Source organism: Acartia tonsa, chromosome 14 (assembly GCF_053477335.1).
Source record: "Acartia tonsa isolate MP-2025a chromosome 14, ASM5347733v1, whole genome shotgun sequence".
Lineage (NCBI taxonomy): Eukaryota > Metazoa > Arthropoda > Copepoda > Calanoida > Acartiidae > Acartia > Acartia tonsa.
The window spans coordinates 27,600,102-27,622,060 of record NC_137273.1 but is presented as its reverse complement, the minus strand read 5'-3'; the positions used below and the strand labels follow the sequence as shown (position 1 = coordinate 27,622,060).

The following is a 21,959-nucleotide window of genomic DNA, read 5'->3' as shown; positions in this document are numbered from 1 at the left end:
GTAATAGTTGCAATATCCCTTTAGAATCTAGGCCGGGACCTAATTAATGGCCAGGTTTCCTATCCCTTATCCCTGATTATCTCCGCCGGGAAGGAGGGGAGTTGTCTCCTCCCCTTCTGCTTGTTAAATTGTAAAATGTATTGATTGATAAAGTATTATATATAGTGTTTTTTAATCATTGTAAATTTTAATAATAGCATAATAATTAATAAAAAGAAAGAGCAAAAAAGACAAATCACGAAGAAGATATAAGAAAGATTTAGAGAGAGAGAGAAAGAGAGAGAGAGAGTTTTTATAACAACGAATTAAATAAAACGAATTTATACAACTTTAGTCAACAGTTTAATTTAAAAACGAATGTCCCTTTCATCCCCTTGACTTAGTCATCATGTAATATAGACCAATCTTTTAATCAGAGATATTAAAAGAGAGCTAACTATTTTTTCCCTCTACATTGTAGAAACGCTGAAGTGTGCCAATCTAAGTATGTATGTGTAGATAGTTTTAATCCGACCTAAAATTATACGTAGGCCGAAATAATTTTAATCTCCCTCTTATAATCCCTCTCTTTCTTTCTCTCTTTCTCTCTCTATCTCTTTCTCCCTCATTCTCTCCCTTTATTCCCCTTTATAATACACCTTGCACATACTTTGTTTAAATTAAAAGCCAAAGGACACCTGCAAAATTTTAACCCCACGTGGCCGACTTTAACCAAAAAACAATATACGATTTAAATGTATCATTGAATGCTATTTAAAAACATAGCTCCCTGAAATTTATAATATGCTGTTTTAAATGACCGTTTGTACTTTAAATTATGTTATTTGAAATGACTTACTTAATGAATTAACACAAGAAGTTAAAACATGACTACTTTTTCAAGAAAGGGCAATTTTTTGTTCGGCAACAACGGGTTAAAGAAGGCCTATATACATATTTGATTTTACTAATAATAAATTTACCATACAAGGTTGACATCATTCATACTGGGCGAAAAAGACAAGCACATAAAAGTAAATTACTGTCGCGAATTACAGAGTAGTTGCGCTTTTTCTGTTATATCATTTTCGTTTTACAAAGTTAGATAAAAAGTAAATGCTAATTTATTAGGAGAATCAATGGATGTAGGGACATTGGACTGTTAATAATCAAAGTTCTCTTATTTGTTGACTTATAAAATATAAACGTGTCCAAGCCATCAATCATAGGCGGATGTTAAAAAATAGTTAGAAACCTTTGCTGAACCATGCAATAAGAAGGAGAATAATAAAAGTTCAGTCTTTAGTGAGATTCTTCGCTACACGCATAAATGCAGAGAGACATCCTTTTACTTTTATACAAGGATATCAAAATTCGATTGTCTGTCTGAATTTGTTGTATTGGATGTACTTATCCTTGTTTAATAAATGAAGAGGGCTTTATTTGAAGGTAATTTAACTACCCTCATATTGAAGCAAACAGAATAAAGGGATAATTAACCTGTGAAAAAAAAAACTTGTTGCCCCCTGCATACATTCAATTTGGTCGACTGTATAGCATTTAAGAGGCAATGAGTAATTTTTTTTGTTCATTTTGGATTACTTCACAGTAAATTTTTATATCCCTATGATTTTCTAAAAGTTTGGACCCTGCCAGTTTTAACCAACCCATCCAGATTTAATTAAAGTACCCAAAGTTTTAAGCAAATAAATGAGATGTTTAAAAAAACTTTGGGTACCAATTAAATTACAGACTAGTGTCCACTCCCTCAATGATACCAGAAGATGTAGTAAAGTTTTTTTGACAATATAAAAATTCTTTTTTTCCCTGAAAAAAAACATCTATTTTTTTAATGACTTTAATGTTAAGTTACAATTTGACTTTTATACTTTTGTAAAGCATATTTTTATCCGGGCATGTGGTTGTAAATTATAATTGTTTTTCTCGTATTCATTCGAATCCGGTGGATACGAAACGGTTCTCATACATACGATAAAACTATGTCTAGCATCGTATTATATCCAGCTTTCTACGAATATAGAAATGTACAATCATAAGATTAAAGCCATTTTTTTAGCCGGTGCCTTCGGCACCTCGGTGCTAAAAAAAACTAGTTTTAATCTCATAATTGTACTTTCTATATCCGCGGAAAGCCGTTTATAATACGATGAGAGAAATAACTATTATATTTACTAGTGGCTGCACCCCTAGCATCTAGGAACTCTGTATTTGAAAGTTAGGGAGTTAGGCAGTGATAGCAAATTTTAAAGGTTCCCTAAATAAATCAGTTCAGCGGTTACAGAGATATTAACGGGCAGACAAAAATTGTTCTAAGTTATATTAAAGTTGAAGTGAATAAAACATAGATATCTGTATTCTGTTATGCTTCTATTTAATAACCTTTTTTAAGGTTTGAAGTATTTATGCACGTTTAAAATACGGGACTATAAAGCATCGTTTTTATATACATACTAGCGGCTTCGCTCCTAGCCTTTAGGGGCTTTGCCCAAAGAGGTGATGAAAAACATTTTTTTGGCGAAATTCGTAATAGGACCAAGAAAATCTTCAGCAAAAAAAAGGAGCAAGAAAATCTTTAGCAAAAAAAATGGGGGGGGGGGATTTTTTTGTTTTTGGGGGGTTTGGGGGTGTCCCATCCCCCAAGAAAATAGCCTAAAACCACCATAGGACCAGTAGGTATATTCCCTGAAGAGTAGAATCCGATTGGTTCAGTGGTTACCGAGATCTTAAGGGACGGACAGACAGATGGACAGACATCATTCTACTTGTATTATAGATTTTAAAAAATAAATTGCTATTTAACATGTAATTTGTTAAGCAAGCAAACCTTTCCTTCGTTCGTATGTAAACTTTTGTACTTATGTTTAATAGAACATTTGAAACATGCTGATTTTTTCAATGACATATTTACCCTTTTAATCTGATTTTTGTAATACTGATTTCTATGACCATAATATCTATTATATAATATAATTAGGTCTTACAACGTTAGTATATTGAAGGGAATGTTTGTAATTTTTTTGTCGATTCCATGGATGTTGCCATCTTTGTTAACATTTACATAGCATATCCAACAAAGCAGCACTAGGAACTTTAAAAATTGCAATAATTTTTCTAATGAATTGTTTAAATAATGAACATATGCATTTTACATGAACTTAGTACACACAAATTTTATATCTATCGATAATATGTATAATAAACAATGACAGTTTTATTCACAAGTAGCGCAGCAAATGTCAATTTCAATTCATTAACATAATTATCAACATACTCTAACATTATATTTACTGATTTTGTGGCAAGATTTTCACATTTTTACTGTATTACAATTCACTGTTATGACAAATTTTTTACTCTGTCAAAAATTGTGATACATATTTCAATTTTATGTCAGCAATTACCATTTTTATTTAAGCCAAACTGTCGACTTAAAGTTTATAACTTTTTCTTCTTCAAAAATTGCATATCAATATAATGTCAGTTATTGGCGTTTTATTTTTATTAAAGCCATATAGTTGACATAAAACCCTAAACCTCATATAGAATGCACGCATATGCAATTTTAATTAGTTATAGAGTAGATACGCTTTTTATTGTAATAAGGGCCTTATGCATGTTAAGTTTGGTATGCAATCAGTTCCGCATATTGTCACATATGCATATTCGCAGAAAAACACAATAGTAAACCAATAAGAGGGAGTGTTGTAATCAAAGTTAAATGAATACTCTGCACTGATTTGATAAAATATACTTTAGAAAATGCGACACTTTTGCAGAAATGAATGCACTCCGTTAAGTTTAATCTTTTGTAAACATTTTAACACCTGCCTTACATTGTTATAATAAGGCGGGTTCTAGGCCATGTTATTAAAGCATAATGACAGCATATTAGAAGGCTATACAAGCTATTATAATAATGTAATATTTAGACGATTTATTTTTCTGAAACCGTCTTATAGACACTTTTAATAAAATATGGCTTTCTATTTTTTTTGGTTTTAAAAATATTGATTTGAAAAATCTGTTAAGAATACAAATAGTTGTTAGTTGAAGTAAAGATTATTACAAATTTTTGCTTTGGGTTTTATGTCGATTTCGTGGTATTTAATTAAAGTGGTCATAGTTGACAAATTTTCGACATAAGGATTTTTTTATTTTTAATATGCCTCATACCTATAAAAACTAATTTATGACAAAATGTTGGTTTTTCTTCCCAAGAAAAACTTTATGTACATTTTAACCGTAGATTAAAAGCCTTCCACTACCTCTCCATATGATTTACCCGCCCTGTGTAGATTTTCTACCCCCCCCCCCTGGCCCCACACACCGTATGCAAAAAGCTTGTTATAAGGGGTATATATGTTGAGTTATACATAGATAGTGAAGACAATTAAAAATATTGATCCCAATTATCATAGGAATCACTAATCTAAAGTGAAAATATTAGAAAGTCTGAAAAACTAAAAATGTAACTTCCAAATCTACCTTTTTGATTTTTAAGTTGCTTTACCTTATTGTAGGAAACTACATTCAAAGTTAAAATCGATACAATCTAATAAAATGAATTTAATTCTATATATTACGAAGATGAAAATTATAAAATTATAAAAATGATTAATACTAATATTATTAAAAATTAAGCTTCTTATTTTTTATAAAATCCTAATTTCTGAACATGCAACCCTATTACAGGCGTAGATACTCTTAAAAACAAGGATGACAACATCTATAAAAGCGAAGCACTGAAACGGTAGGACAAACGGACACTAACACTTGTATAGTGTCAGAACTGAATAATCAGAATATAAATGTACATATAAGAGTCGAAGCAAAATTGTAAGTAAATTTGTTGCAAAACTGCATAAATAGATGATACTGTTTAAAACATACTTACATTTTTGGGACTTGTTTATAGAGATGCTTTGCTTATAACATTGTACCTTGTTGTAATAGGAATCAGTTTTAAAAAATTCAGAAGAATCGGATGATTTTAACATACAAAAATTTGTTGTCAAAAAAGTTAAAAATCGACATGTTTCAAATGGACATACGGACATTCTGGTAATGATTATAGAGTTGCTACGCTTTCTGAATTGTACCTAACTACTACAGGAATCATCATGCAAAGTTTGGATTCGATAGGACAATTCTAACCAGTTTAAATTAACGAAAAGAGCTAACTCTCTGTGACGGACGTACGGACGGACCGACCCAAATTATAGAAAAGCTTCGCTTTTAACAAGAATGACAATATCAACATAAGCAAAGTTCAACAAATGAGAGAGACGGACAAACGAACTATCCTATTAATAGTAAGTTATCATTATCTGATGTAAAAGATTTTTCCAGAATGTTAAAGATATTTTAGCCTATTTTCCTAAACTTTATTACCCTCACTTAGAGACTAGGGGCTGAGCAACGAATTTAAACTATTATATACTATTATATGAAGTATTAAGTTGTGTGTGTGAATGTATATGCCATAAAAGTTCTCGTAAACGGCTAAGATGTTCATGGAAGGTTTAGGCTATTGGATAGAAGGGGGAGAATTCCATAGGTTTTTTTTAGAAAATTTTTATAGACATACATTCTACTACTTAAATATTTAAGGATTATTAAAACGAAATATCTTTTACATTGGGATTAAATTATTACATACGATTTAATTCAAAGTGAATTTTTGAGGTTTTAAAATTTTGTTATAGGATTTTATACTAAAAGGAAGGTCCTCTTTTTAAATATTTTTAAAGGACAGTTCAAAATAAAATAGTAGATTTTTTATCTTTAAACATAGCCTAAAGACATTAAAAAATCTTTGAAAAGGTTACTGTCTATTTGTACTTTATAGAAATTTGATAAAACATGTGGGGATCTGATAAACTTCTCTTATTTTAACCTAACCTTTCCGCAAAAATTCGTTTTTAAACTTTGTTTATGGTTTTCTTTAAAAAAGGAACTTACCTGTATGCCTAATATTTATTAGATTTCTATTAAAATTACATTTAATTTTCATTTTCGTACTTTCTTGTTTTCAAAATAATAAAACCAAATTAAAATCTGATATAAACTTATGTAAGAATAGTAAAAATCTAAAATAATTGAAGGGGATGGGGATTTTAAAAGAGAGGAGGGGGGGGGGGGCAATTTAAAAATACAAAGAAAAAATTTGTTTACATGGAATTAATCTTTTTAACAAACAAAATATCATTTCCGCTGCCGCCGCCAGGTCAACAGAATTTGAGTTTCCGAATGTGTACACAGTTTCCTCGGTGTTTCCTCATCCTATCACAATATTCACTACTTGCTAAAAAAGTTTCAAACTTCCAAAAAAAATCTAAATTTGAAAAATGAAAATTTTGAATGTATAATGTAAAAATCGTTTATGTATTCAAATTTAATTTTTTTTGAAAGTTTGAAGCTTTTTTAGCTAGTAGTAAATATTGATATAGGATGAGGAAACACCGAGGAAGCTGTGTACACATTCGGCAACTCAAATTCAGCTGACCCGCAGCCATTATCATTTTGCAGGTATGAAGGGGATATTGACAGTCAATTAAACATACAAATAAAACTCCCTAAAACAATTCTAGGCTACCAAAGAATAACATAACTTATTTGCAAGATTAAGAATAGGGGGGATGAGTAATTCATTGCTCATTGTCTTATCCCTGAGTCTCTGAAAATTTATATTTTTATTGTTGATTATTTAAAATCTAAAATATTGATTTTATTTGTATGTTTGCAGGGAGGGGCCATAGCCTGAAAATTAAAATGAAACCTTAAGTCTTATAATTAAAAACGTTCTATCATTTGTAGGCTTAAAATATTATACCAAAAGTTGTAATCTACAGTCTTATTTGTGTAACATAATTAAGGGGTGATCATATGTATAAATATATTTTTACTCACGGTTGTAAAGTTGAAAGGTTGGTTTGACTCTAATTCTACACTTCTTATCAGATAAGATTAAATGGACTCCCAGACAAAGGTCATTTACTCAACGGGTTGGTTTTCTTTTTAGTGATTTTTCACCAAATGTGTTCTTAGTTGCTGGACCTAGTAATTTTCACGAGGCTAGAGGCGGAGGCAGTAGATGTATGAATTTTAGAATGAAACTAACCTAGAATAAGTAAAAAAAAACATTCTTTTTATGATTTTTGCGATAGAAAAAAAAAAAACAATGTACTTTGTGTATGTGTATATAACAAAATTTTTTTTATATTAACACACATTGTTTACTTTAAACAAAATTAAAGTGTTCAGCAAATTAATTATTTTAGAAAATTTGTTTAAATTACTAAATATATTGGTTTTTATATGCACTTTAAAAGCGAAGGTTTTCTACATTTTTAAACTATGGTTTAGCTAAAGTTAATTTAGGCATGTAAAAATCACTCCATCTGTTTTAGACCTTGATCGAGGTATTCTATAAAAAATACCTATTAATTTGATCTTAGCTTTTAGAATATTAATTCCTTAGACGATCAGGACAGATTAATATTTAAAAAGTTAAATCACAAAACGAGTACTTAGTTTGTTTGCCCAAAATTATTATGATCTTTAAAGCTTCGCTTTTTATTGTCTTTGATATATAAGTACTTTAACTTATTTTGTAGAGTAAATTTTAAAAATATTAAGTATTTTGTTTAAATCTCAGCGCAGCCGACTAAAAGTAGCTCATGAACTTTTTTTTGTGTCAAGACATTATGAAACTCAGATAGATCGATTTAATCAAACCTTCCATAAGATACATATAACTGTACATAAAAAATACTCCACTTCTACTTAATATTATTTTATTTAAAAAATAACTTAATAGGAAAGGTAAACATAACCAGTATAATTTTATTTTATCATTGATTTTTTTAGTATTGCAGCTACTCTAAAAGTTTCGCTTGCTAGTCTGTCGCTTATTTTGTCTGTTAAACTTTTTAAGGTTTGAAATCGATAAGACTATTCTTACAAGCTTAAATTGAATCAAAACAACATTGAACTATAATAGTTATTTCTCCCATCGTATTATAAACGGCTTTCCGCGGATATAGAATGTACAAAACAACTGGTTTTAATCTTATGATTGTACATTTTTATATTCGTAGAAAGCTGGATATAATTCGGTGCTAGACATAGTTTTTTCGTATGGATGAGAACCGGTTTCTATCCACCGGATTTTCTAATTCTAAAAACTTTCGTTACAATTTTAAAACATTATGTTTATGATTAAAATACGTAATTAAAATAAAAATTTAAATACAAAGTTTTATAATTATTTTCTTTTCTTTTTAAAATAAAATCTAAGTTTTTTTTGTAATTTAAAACAAAATAACTTTTAGTTAAGTTGAAAATGTTTCTTTAAACCTACCAGTAAAAACTATAAAAAAGTACATAATTAATTAAATAGCTAACTTATCTTTTTTTTATGAAAATAGAAAGGCAAATACATAGGTGCAATATTTTAGTTTTTATTGGTCCTTGTACCTTTTAATCTTGCGCACAATATCGGAATGGGAAGCGTTGGAAAGTGCCACGTGTTACGTCATAAAAAATACGTCTAAATCTATTTTTTTGGGAGGCATTTCCTTTCCCACTTCTTTCATGCCTCCTTTTTAGACGTATTTTTATGACGTCACACATGAGACTTTCCAGCGCTTGCAATACCGGACTTAGTTTTTTTTTACCAAGATTGGTTGACAAAGCAAATTACTTTAACTTATTATTTGTAATTTTGCTATTATTGAACACAATAATTCTTGTTAATGTGTAAAAACACCAAATTTAAAAACTTTTCCATAAACTTGGAATCACGAAATTTTGTAAAATGTTAAAATAATCCTTTTCTAAATAATTAAGTTTGTAGTAAACAAATTTAAGTTGACATTATTTTCTTTGAAAGGATAAGCTACTCTATGTTGCCTATATCGGTCCCAGAGACGTCAAAGAGAAACGTCAGGAGGGTTGATGATTCCCTCCCAAAATTTTGCCTCTTTCTTTCTTTGTATCACCCTCAATTGTTTTCTTTCTCCTTCTCTCTTTCTTTAAAAAAATCTTTTTTCTTTTTCTATCTCCTTTTATCCCTCTCCATATTTCTTTACAAGCAGCATGCACAGGTTATTATCGCATCGTATTATAGACAGCTTTCCGTGGATAGTAAAATGGAAAATTATAATATTACTTCCAGTTTTATTATTAGTAGAAAATTGTATAAATTACAATAGCATACATTATTTTTCAGTATGGCTAAGAACCGGTCCAAACCAGCGGATAATAATCGGTTTTAAGGCAATACTAGAAAAATAATTAAGACGTAGAAAAACTACGATAATTTTTATTTATCATTATATTTATTTTTATTTGAAAACTCTTCAAAATCCTATAAACTTTAATAAGCAACGTTTTTTCAATATAACAAAATATTTTTGAGAAAAATAGCAACAGCTTTTAGTGCTTTTGAAAAATATTTTCTACTATTTCATGACCAACCTACCGCATTATTTCAATTTTTCAAGGAAAAATCGTAATCGTTTACCCCCAAAGGGCCCTAAGGTACATTATCCCTTATGAATTGAAAGACTTTTTTAGCTTTAACTAATTGGTCAAAACTCTCATATTCTAATAACAATTTGACAAATAACTTTTTTACACCTTTCTACAAAAACACTTTTATATTTTTTTTTATTAATTTTGTTAAGTTTATTGAATAATACTTAAGTTTACTATTAAAGAGGTACTTTGTATCATTGAATATAGAGTTTTTATTTAAAATTTACAAAATAAGTAGGAAACAAGGATCACAACATCCATAAAAGCGAAGCACTGAAACGATAGGACAAACGGACATTAACACTTGTATAGTGTCAGAACTTAATAATCATAATATAAATTTATAAGAGTCAAAGCAAAATTGTAAGTAAATTTGTTGAAAAACTGCTTACATTTTAAAGACTGGATTATAGAGTTGCTTCGTTTATTACATTATATTTTGTTTTCCCAGGAATCAATATACCAAAAATCAGATCAATCCGATGATCACATTAAAATTTGTTGTTAAAAGTAAAATCAACGTGTTTAAAATGGACGTACGGACATTTTTGTAATGATTATAGAGTTGCTACGCTTTCTAAATCGTACCTAACTACTAAAGGAATCACCATGCAAAATTTGAAATCAATAGGACAATTCTAACATGCCTAAATTAACGGAAAAAGCTATCCGTTACGGACGTACGGACGGACTGACCCTAATTATAGAAAAGCTTCGCTTTTAATAAGAACATTTATGGGCTAAAGTAAATGAGCACAAATAAAAATAATAAACGCACTGGCGGACAATGTAAGTTATAGTGTAAATGATCTACTGTCAGGACATCGTAATAGTTTATTATCCATTGCCTTATTCTTTAAGAAAATTGTATTTTTTTTTCCAGTAGAAATATCCAGCAATTTTGATACCTAAATTTTTTTCCCTATTAATTTAAAACACAAAAGCGTAAAAATTTATGTTATTCGGTCCATTTAACTAATTTTTTGGTAGATTCAGAATTTTCCTTTCATATAGTTGATTTTATACACAAAGAATTAAATTTTTAAGTATTAATTATTTGATTTTTTGTTGGATGTATTGCACGTTTTGCCTTATTCTTATACCATAGGATGTCTGTTTAAGTGTGTCCTTTGTTTTTGTTAGATTTGCATTAAATGGGATGGAGTTATCACCAAAAAAGTGTCTCTAGGGGCCTTTTGGAGCACAGGAAGCGTCTCCAGATTAAACTGCAAAAAAAGAGGGCTTTTAGACTATCCCTAGATTTAGATTTAACAAAAAAAATGCATAAAAAGCTTCGCTTAGAATATATACAAAATTGAGCACTCATTCGGCTCAGTAATTAATAATATTTAAACAGAAAAGCAAAAAACATGAACTAGAAATCTTTCCGGGACCGATCGATTCAGCGGTTAGCGAGATCCTTCGGTACAAACATACAGACAGACAGACATCGTTATACTTTGTATTATAGATTTCACATTGACCTAATATTTCACCCATTGTCTAACACAAGCATTGCAATTTGAGTATGTGATATTAACTGACAGACCAACCGACCAAACAATATGAGCAATGCACAAATATTTAATTAATATCTAAAATAGATAACACGAATGAAAATATTATAAGGATGCGCAGCATAAAAAAAAGGTTATGTTCATTAATAAGCAAAGACCAAGCGACCCATTTGAGTTATAGACTAGTAGATGTTTATTGGCCAATGGTATTTTTGCAAGAAATTTTAGAAATAACAGAAGACCGCTCTATTCTTTTATGCCGAAGATGATTAAAGTCCCTTTACAGATTATGACGTCATATGATAGAATAGCCAATGACAGGCCAGTATACACTGTAATTGTAATTGACCAATGGTAAAATTTATGCTGGCCTTTCATTGGTTATTCTATCGTATGACGTCATACTCTGTGGAGGGACTTTAATCATCTTCTTTAATGCCATATGCCAAGCAATTTAAGATTTAGTAGATGCTATTTGATTATACTAATCTTCACCAAAAAAATAGTATTGCATCTTTTATAAAAGCTGAGCCAATCCCAATTTTATCATAACGAACGGACAAACATACATTTTGAGTTGTATAGAGTAGCATCGCTACTAAAAATAAATAAAAGTGGCTAGAGAGAGAGAGAGACAACTTTTTCAAAAACTAAACTCAAACAATCGAATCCAAAGTTTTATATAAACTAGCCTGGCCTCAAATATAAAAAATATAAAAATCTAGCAACTCTATAACTATGGTTTTCCGCATCAAGTGACAAGGCAATGAAAATTTCCAATGAGGATAAACAAAATCAATCTTCTGTACATAAAGATTATAGGTGGATAAGTTTGGACACCTTTGGTTTAAACCAAACAAAAATACTTTTTTAATAAAACTTTTGGTACCACTCAAATTTACACCATCCCCTCTTGGTTTTCCGTCACTCCTTACAGGCATCTTAAAAACTTTGCTTTCCCTGAAATTGATGAATTGTCCTATCTATTTGAAACTTTGATGTGTATGCATGTATAAATATAACTATTCATAGAATTTTGGGACGGGCTACTATAAAATATATAAATGTATAAAAAGAAAAAAAACTTTTTTCATTAAATCTTTTACAAATAAAAGATTTTCATTTTCTTCTAAAATTGAATGGATATTTTGAATGTATTTGATATTGTTCAATCTCTAAACTCGACATATGCATACGGTTTTGTTAATTAGGTGGGTGCGCGAAGCGTGCAGAAACTTTAGAAATTTCATCTGATCAATCATCAAGGCAAATTTTGATCCTCCTTTCCTTTCTCTGTCCTAAGCTCTTATATAATTTTGTATAGAACAGCTACTGTACAAATCGCAATGGTATAAGTCACAGTTCAACCGCCAAACATTTATAGGGGTATTGCCCCTTTATTATTAAACACCCCCCCCCCCTTTTAATGGTTTTTAAATATTTGAATAATATCAAAACTGCGGTTTATAATATTATCTTATGGGAAAAAAAGAATATTTTTCCCGATTTTTTTATTAACATATAAACTTTAAGAAGCTTACTATTAAGAATTAATTCTTAAGAATGTTCATTTGAATAAATAATTAATGAGATTTTTTATTTAATAAAATAAATACGAATTAAGAAAAATGTTCTAAAAAATAAACGAAAAATCTTTTAAAGTTAAAATATTCTACTTTTCTGGTCGATTCGAGCATCAACTGTTGATAAAAATCACACCAAAAAAGTTACAATTTCTTAAAAGAAAGTTTGTATATTAAATGTTTTGAATGGACAAACGGACAAAAGAACAAATAGAGTTGTTGAGTAGATGCTCATAGGCCAAGGTAATAACTACAAGAAAATTCAGTTATCCCTAATAACAACCGAATAAATATCAATATTTTTTCACTCATAGCCTTAAAGATCATCCATTTATCCATCTTGTAGTCCATCGATTAATCTATATATTTATCTATTTCTGAATGTATGGACACTGCACAGAATTAAGAAAATGTTCATTTGAATTAATAATTAACAGGATTATTTTTAGTTAATCCCAGGTTCTAATCCCAAGATTAAGAATCAATAAATCTAAAACAAATTCAAAATCATTCACAAATATTCTTATCCTTACATTAAAGTAACAGGAGCTGTGTCTGTATGTCTGTATGCCTGTCTGTACTGAAGGATGTCTATTTGTATAAAAGATCTTACTCAAATTTAACCAACCCTAGAAAACTTTCTACCTTGCCTTTTAAAACTGTTTTAAACCAAAATGGGTGTAATACAAAGCTTTCAGAAATTGGTAAATGGAATTTTTCAGCTGTTTGCAAAATCCTATTGAAAACACATTCTTTTACATTATAAAAAATCAAAATAAGAACCATTATCTCTACTAAAAAATGACAAGGTTGACTAAGTCAATAATTTGCGATTTATCATGAAAAACTAAGGAAATAAATATACATTAAGAGAGAGAGAGAGAGAGTGAGAGAGAGAAAGAGAGAGAGAAAGAGAGAGAGAGAGAGAGAGAGAGAGAGAGAGAGAGAGAGAGAGAGAAAGAGAGAGAGAGAGAAAGAGACTTTATTTCACAAAAAAAGAGCCAAACAGCAAAGTTACTTTCATTTCTGGCAAATATGATATTGATTATTAAATGATAAAAGTATTAACAATTAAAAAAGATAAGTTTGTTTACTTAAAGCCATGGCAGTATAGGCGAGCATAGGGGTGGGGGGTGAGTATATATTTCATTTGATACCCCTAAGAACAGCACTTTTTCATCGCCCTAGGGAGTGGTACTGGGTAGGGTAATTTTTTTCAAATTTCTCAGAATCCCCTCCCCCCCCCCTCATTTTATTAGAAGTCATTTTTACGCCCTTACTTTCTGCAATTTTCACTTTGGATATTCACACTTTTTTATATGTTTTATCATAAATAGGATTACGAAATAAATAATTCAATAATAAAAAATAATACCATATTTTTAAGTTTAAATTTTTTTTTAGGGGGGGGGGTGAGCAAAATTTTTTTGTTATCACATCTTTACCCACTCTCCCTTTTACGTCGTTCTTGGGAGGGGAAGTCCTTTACCCCTGGCTATTCTAGAGGCTATGGGCGAAACCACCAATTTATCAAAAGTAGGCCAAAGGGGGGTTTTAGAGAGGGAATGGGAGGAAGTAGATTTGCATCTTAAAATTAAGGGAATTTACAATAAAGGGACATTTTGACACTTAAACAAACATAAAATATCCATACCTAGCTAACAATCCTTATATTAAGGTAAAACTAAAAGGATGTTTATCTGGCTTTCTGTCTGTACCAAAGGATCAAGATAACCGCTGAACCGATAAACCAATCAATCTCCTTTAGAATGGAGCTTCTCATAGGTCCTGGGAAGTTTTATTACTATTTTGGTAGAGGGTAACACCACCTTTAGGAAATCTCCAATAAAAAAATAATCCATAAAATCCTTTAAGATAAAACTAAATTAAATTGGGGTGTTACTTCCAACCCCCCCCCCCCCCCCTCAATCACACATAGAGGGGTATTAACTCTAACAAAATTATTTTGTTTGGTTTTGTTGGGTCTTTAGTGCCTTTCTGAAATAAACTCGTGTGTGTAATGGTAATGGGGAGGGGGGTTAAATACCTTACTCAAATTTTACAACTCGAATTCACTGATTAATTTGTTGTCATGAAATAAAAATCAAAGATTCTTAGTGTCCCTTTTCTATAAATCCAATATGCAAGTGTGATAATTATCGATTTTTAGTGCGGTTTAATTCTATTTGTAACAAATTGCAGGAATAAAGGGTCAGGCATCTAATTTAGTATCATTTAACAAATAAATTCTTCAAAAGTTTTAAAAAATTAGTAACGATTCGGGGAAACTTAAATTTGTTAGCTACTGTTTTGAAAAGCATTTATTATTCCGTCGTTCAGTCGGTGATGCTTTAGTTAACTCGGCTTATATTTAGGATAGAATGTTCGAATAGAAAATAAACAAGCATCTCCTTCTAACAGACTTGATCCGTCAGTCCGTCTGTCAAATAAGTGGTTCAAAAAACTTTTGAGGATGAATTTCTTTGCTCAGCTGCAGAAAATACTACAATAGCCATGCCGCGTGTATTAGATTCCATTTACATTACATATCCCTGTTTGCCGTAACCCTCTATAACTAGAAGAATGAGATAAACACCAGATGTTACGGGACGACCACCCTAAACCCCCCCCTCCCCCCACACATGGACACATGGGTTGCTAACAAACTAGTGCCAAACTAAACCACGCGGTGGGGGCGTGATTTAAATGTGTAGTATACTCCTTTTGTTAAACTTAATTTAGGGTTTCTTATATAATTGCAACGTAGTTATAAGACTTTGGGTAGCAATAAAATGAGACGTTGGGTACACCTCTAACTGAAACGATTTTTGATTAGTCAACGGATCTAAATTTGTCTCGGACAGGATATAATTAAAAGCCTAAATCGGACAAGGAATAGCCGAAAACGATATTTTTATACTTAAAATTTAAAATATAGAGCTAAATGAGTGACTGCGTCTTTCTCTTTTTATCGACAGACGCACTTGGATATATTATTTTCATAATGAATGATATGTATTTCCGATTTTAACGTCAGCTCATGTTTAAATTTGGTGAGCTATATTATTGAGTAGCGCTGTTAAGATTGGATGGAAGAATTTTGTAATGAAAGCAAAAGTGGGGAAGGAGGATAAGGGATGGGGTAAACGAGTTATCAAAAAACCCAAATTTCTTGCCAGTGGAACAAATTCCACCGGACACATGACCCCCCAGGGGAAATGAAAAAAAAGAAGAAGGGGGATTTTAATTATTAGGACGGTTCATTCATAATAAAATAAATTTAAACTGTATCATAAAAAAAGCTTAAGAATTGTAATAACCAGCAATGTTTTATGACAGTTGTCCGCAGAAACGAAAATCTTTTTAAAATGGAAAAGAGATGACTAAGCTAAAATCAAAATATACAACTTTTAAAATAAAGGAATTATCTATAATACAAAGTAGCTTGATGTCTGTCCGTCTGTCCGTCTGAAGCTTAAGATCTCGGTAACCACTGAACCGATCGGATTCTACTCTTCAGGGAATATACCTACTGGTCCTGTGGTGGTTTTAAGCTATTTTCTTGGGGGGTGGGACACCCCAACCCCCTCAAAAATAAAAAAATCACCACTTCCAAAATTTTTCATTTTTAAAAATTTTTGTAAACAAAAACCAGTAATTGGGGTGGGGGAACCCCACTGCAACATGGGGCGAAGTCCCCATGAATCCCCCCCCCCAAAAAAAAAAAAAAATTTTATTTTAATTTTTGTGTATGCGAACAACCTAGGTTTAATTTTTACGAATTGAAATTTTTTTGTACAAATTAAAATTTTTGTGCATAAAGCGCACAACCTGGGTTTAATTTTACCACAGAGTAATTAAACAAAGAATAATTTTTTTGAATATTTCAATTAAGGAGGGTTGACTTCCCATAACTTTATAGGGCGAAGCCCCTAGAGGCTAGGGGCGAAGCCGCTAGTAATAAAATAAAGTGGGATAAGCCTTAGATATTCGTAAAAATCTGGGAGAGGGAGGGAGGGGGGGGGGTGACAGTGGACTGTAGGTTGATAAAATTATAAACGCGTTCACTCATTTGTTGGCTTAAAAATTTGGATACTTTTTAAACAAAAAATGTAATCTACAAAAGGGGCAATTCTGGGGATCATCATAGGGGATGTACATAAATTTATCGTCCATTGCCCATACATTGTATTTTCTTCTGAAGTAGTTGGGTGTTTGTGTGTCTCTTTATGTACTTTTAAATCTCTTAAATTTCTTTCTTTATGATCTCTCAAACCCTTTTTGGGAAAAGCCTCAAAAAACATTAAAAAAATAAAAATACTCTTGAAAGATGCACCAATTGAAAATTTAAGCGCCACAATGCTAGAACACCCTTTTTTTATAGATGTGGGATGTTTATTTTGATTTTGGGGGCGGGGAAAAAGTATTAAAATGTATTTATTATAGATTAATAAAAAATCGATTTCAAGTTTATTTAATTAATAAATTATTGTTCTTTCCGTAGGTAGGGAGGGGTCATTGGACTGTAAATTACATTGGGTACTTTTATTGACATAAATTGGTTGCTTCAAAACTTGAAGTGTCCAAAATTTTCAACCAATAATTTCAATCTATAAAAGAGGTAATTAAGTTTATCATCATTGGTGGTGTATATCTATGTATCATTCATAGTCTTATCCCTTAAGATCCCTTCATTTTCCTTTATCTATTTCTATTTTTAAACCTAAAAATATAATATGTATTTTTGTGATTAATATATTAGAAAAAATTACTAATTTTCCCCTAATCTATCAAAATTTTTCAAAAAAATGGCTTTTTTAAAATTTCATCAAAGATAGGTAATATTATTCTCAAAATCAAATAGTATAAGAATTATAAAAATTTAATTGTAATTTTAAATGCTTGATGTTTCAAAACTGTCCAATCCAACGGGGCTAGTAGATTAATTATAATGGCAATTAAACATTTTATGTTGCTTAATCTTGAAGTAATTCTCACCCTTTATTTTAAAAAGGGGGAAGAAAAATAGCCTAAAACTATCTTTGTGTAAAAAAAGAGAACTTAATCGGTTCATTGATTAGCGAGATCTTAGCAAGCATACTCATCTTAAGGGGCGTTTTCAATGTAGCTTTTCTCCTGCGTGGGGCTTTAACCCTGCGGGGCCAATTGCCTACACTTGAGGGGCAATCACCTGACCCAACTTAACCTAACCTAACCTAAAATAACCTATACAAACTAATGTAAAAATACGACGAAACGTCCTTAAAAGGCGTTGCCACGAAAGGGACTATACCCAACCATACTACTTTAAATTACAAGATACTTTTAAGTATAACGTTCCCTAATTTAAATTTTATATTTTAAAGCTTAAAGTGATTATTTGAAATTAATAACAGGGGCTAGGGGTGGGGGTATACTCTAATAACAGAGGGCCAACTTTAATTTGTGATAATTACCCCCCTGAAATTTTGGATAATTAACAGTTGCGTTGTTAGGGGTTGGGTGTGCGATTCAAACAACATTCAAGAACGAATACGTCCAATAAAGCAAGACTTTTTAAATAAATAATTTTATTATCGTATTGACCAAATAAGCTTGGATTTTGTATTATGAATATGTTGCTATGAATCTCTTAAATGGCTAGTTATTTGATATGTTTTTTATTTTGCTAAAACATTTTCCAATCTTATCCCTTTTGATCCCTGTTTAATATAAATCTGCTATTAGGTGGATATGAAATACTATATAAATATTTAAATATGCGGAAGGCAATACACACAATGGAATGAGAAAAAGGAAGGGGGCGGGAGATATGATTAATTAGGAACGAGTAAAACTATAAAATAGCATGATGTATGTATGTATGTGTGTATGTCGAAAACGGCTGGATTGTTCAATTACCCAACAAAAGGTACATTTAAATCATTATAATAAAAGAACTACTTAATTAGATTAAATTGTACAAAATATGACGGTCTTATTACGTACACATTTCTATTAAAAATAATTATTTAATATGGGATATTATTAATTTTATCTTATTTTTAAATATAGAGACTATTATTAATCAACTAATCATATTTACAGAACAGCTTTAAAGCCTATTAATTTCTGCTTTATAAAACCAGTTTTAACTCATGGTAAAAGAAAAATATAATTAAAAGATGGTTCTTTAGGATTCCCGCTGTCTTTATTTTGAGTCCAGCTAAAAGTACATAATAACAACAAAAATTTTCTCTGTTATTGCTTAAGAGTTGAAATATGTTAAATGTCTTGGCCCATAACAGGCGTTAGTAATTATTATTGAAGTAGTTCCATTGGAATTAAATTAAACCCAAATGGAGCTCTAAAACAAGACGGTAGGACAAACGAACATTAACACTTGTGTATCAATACTTGAAAATAGAATACTGGAGATACTATTTTAGGGCATGCTTACATTTTTAGGCCTGAAATATAGAGATGCTTCACTTGAAATATTGTACCTTGTTGTCCAAGAACCATTGTTCCAAAAAATTAGATGAATAGGATGATAATATGATACAAAATGTAATAAAAACAGTATGTTTGAATTAATGCAATATTGACTTTCTGGTCAAGAATATACTACGCTTTTAAATAGTAAATAAATATTACAGGAATCACTATGCAAATTTTAAAATCGATAGCATAGTTTCAACATGCCTAAATTAACGATTAGAGACATCCATTACGGATGGACCAACCTTCCCTATTTAAAGAAAAGCTTTGCCTTTAAAAACTTTAACCTGACTAAACCTAACCTATCTCATTTAAAAAAAAGATATGAGCAATCCCGTTTGGGTGCATACGCTCCAAATACTATTACTTATAGACAAAAGTCGTACAATAAAACCCTTAAATGTAAAAAAAAAAATTGATATTAATAATCATATCGAATACATAGAAATTAAATACTTATTAATTTATTTATAAAATTGACGTAAACATTTCTCAATTTTTCTTTTGAAGAAATTCTAATTATTGAGAAAAAAGTTATAATTATTAAAACAAGGATTAAATAGCTACCTATCCCAGTAAATAAACCCTTATTGTTATCACTTTTATACGAATTAAATTGTCAGACTTAATTTTTACAAAATAAAACTATAATAAACAAAAAAAGAAAATTTTTGTTTATGCGTCTTTTCCTCCAATTAAAAAAGATGCCAAAATGGACGTACGGACAGGCAAACAATGTAAGTAGCTGCGCTGCTAAAAAATCATATTCTAATTACATTTAGAACTGTCAAATACAAATTTATTTTATTGAAAAGACCGTCATGTAAAAACTGTTCAATTTTTATCTTGAAAGAAAAAAAAATTCCACCTTATTAATTTTACAGAGCTTAAATCTGCTGTATTAAACTGGTTCTAAGCCGTACCGAAAATCATGTATATCACCGTATTACAGACAATTTTCCACTAATAATAAAAAAATCATAAAATAAATACCAGTTTTGTTAGCCCGGTCCTACACCCCTCACGAAACTGGTTTTAATCTTATTAATTTTCATTTTAATACCCGAGTAAAGCTTTCTATAATTCGATGCGATAAATAACTATTAAGATATGTCAAACATATTAATAATATTAATTTATAAATATATATTTCTTTCTAGTGAAGATCAGAAGCTTGCAGAAGGGATGTGTATCTACCCCACTTGAAAATTAACTTGCGTGTCCATCCCTCGAAAACAGCCAAGGGGCCAAGTCAAATAAGCCACACTCCATGACAGTACAATTTCACACTTCGTGTTGTTATCTGTATTACACCCCCTAGATTTTGGTTTACTGAGGTTACAAAAATCGTAGCAGGGATGTCAAAGTTTTTAGGGAAATTTCACGTATCCTCATGACAAATCGAGTGCACGCCACTGCACTGGTTAACACTTACCTAAAAATTGAAATAATAAATAAGATAGATACATTAAACGTAAAATGAAGACGAAGAAAGTCCCCCAATGACGTCATAAAAATGAGGGATAAGGAGAGGAGGAGTGGGAAAGAAAACCCTTAAAAAAGAGATGGATACTCCCTCGTTTTTATGACGTAACAAGCTGATTTTTTGAGGGGGACTTTTTTCGTCTTCCGTAATATGTATCGTAATTGAAATAGATAACTGAATAGATGGATAAAAGATTAAGAGTAAGATACAAATTAATAAACCAAATACTTATTTCCTTTATCCTTACATACCTGGTCTTTAGAAGCGCAGCTAACTATGATTTGCTTTTATATGTCTATAAGGCTTGTTTTTTAATTGTAAAAAGACCGTTTAAATAACGTTTGACCTCTGTATGTATTACTATTCTTTTGACTTTTATAACGCTATTGTCAGCTTATTTTAGTTGATTTAGAAGTCTGAGTCTTCATTTTTTACCATATCTTACTAGGAGAGAGCACGATTACAGACATCCTACACTTTTATTACACGTCCTTTGTCTGGAATTTAGTGCTTGGTTATGGGTTGCGCATATTTTTGTTCAATGAATTACCCTACTCTTACTTTTAGTGTCGTGATAGTAGCAGAAGGAACATTTTAGCATAACTAAACATTTAGCCTAAATAAACATTTAGCATAAATAAACATTTAAAAATCTTTAGTTATGACTCGGTGTTGAACATAAGCGATAATAATCGGATGCACAACATTGGTGTCTTGGTACTTATATAGTGTGTTCCTTGCGGGATCGAACCCCACCTAAACCTTACTAGAAATATGAGCAGAAGACGACTTTTGTAGTTTGAAATCATATTATCTAAGCAATGAAGCGCGGCATAGCCATATGTATGCGCCCCCACGCGCTTTCTTCCTTTGTATTGTTTGATGCCCTCAGCACGGCACATGTTATGTGACGAAAAATCCTGTTCTGCATAGAATGAGTGGTTAGCTGTGTGTTTTTTTACCTCTATATACTTCCTGGCTTGATATGAATTAAGACTGGTGAGTATTCTTTCTTTTTAACCTTTGAATTTTGAAGAATAGAGTGATTTTTTTTGGTTTAAGATATAGCAAATTGATTTCTTTATTTTTTCATTAAAATAGACCAAATCATTGACTTATTTTACCTACGAATAATTTTATATATTTTAAGATGATTCTGTTTGAAATTTATCAGTTTCTGTTAAAAAATATGCACGTTTTCTTATTCGTTGAAACATTTTTAATATTTTGTATTAATTTTGTTATTATCTTTTTAGATCCCACCGTTTCATGGTGTAAATACACTATTTGTAACTGCATCAGTGCCTTATTCATTGGAAGTAGTGAGGATGATTGTGCTTCATGCACTTAAGA

General features: G+C 30.6%; 1 protein-coding gene across 1 annotated transcript in view; it reads right to left on the bottom strand.

Moving 5' to 3' along the window:
* The window catches only part of LOC145306054 (uncharacterized), a 115,112-nt gene that overhangs the window by 40,313 nt on the left and 52,840 nt on the right, over nt 1-21,959 (bottom strand). The window lies entirely within an intron of this gene.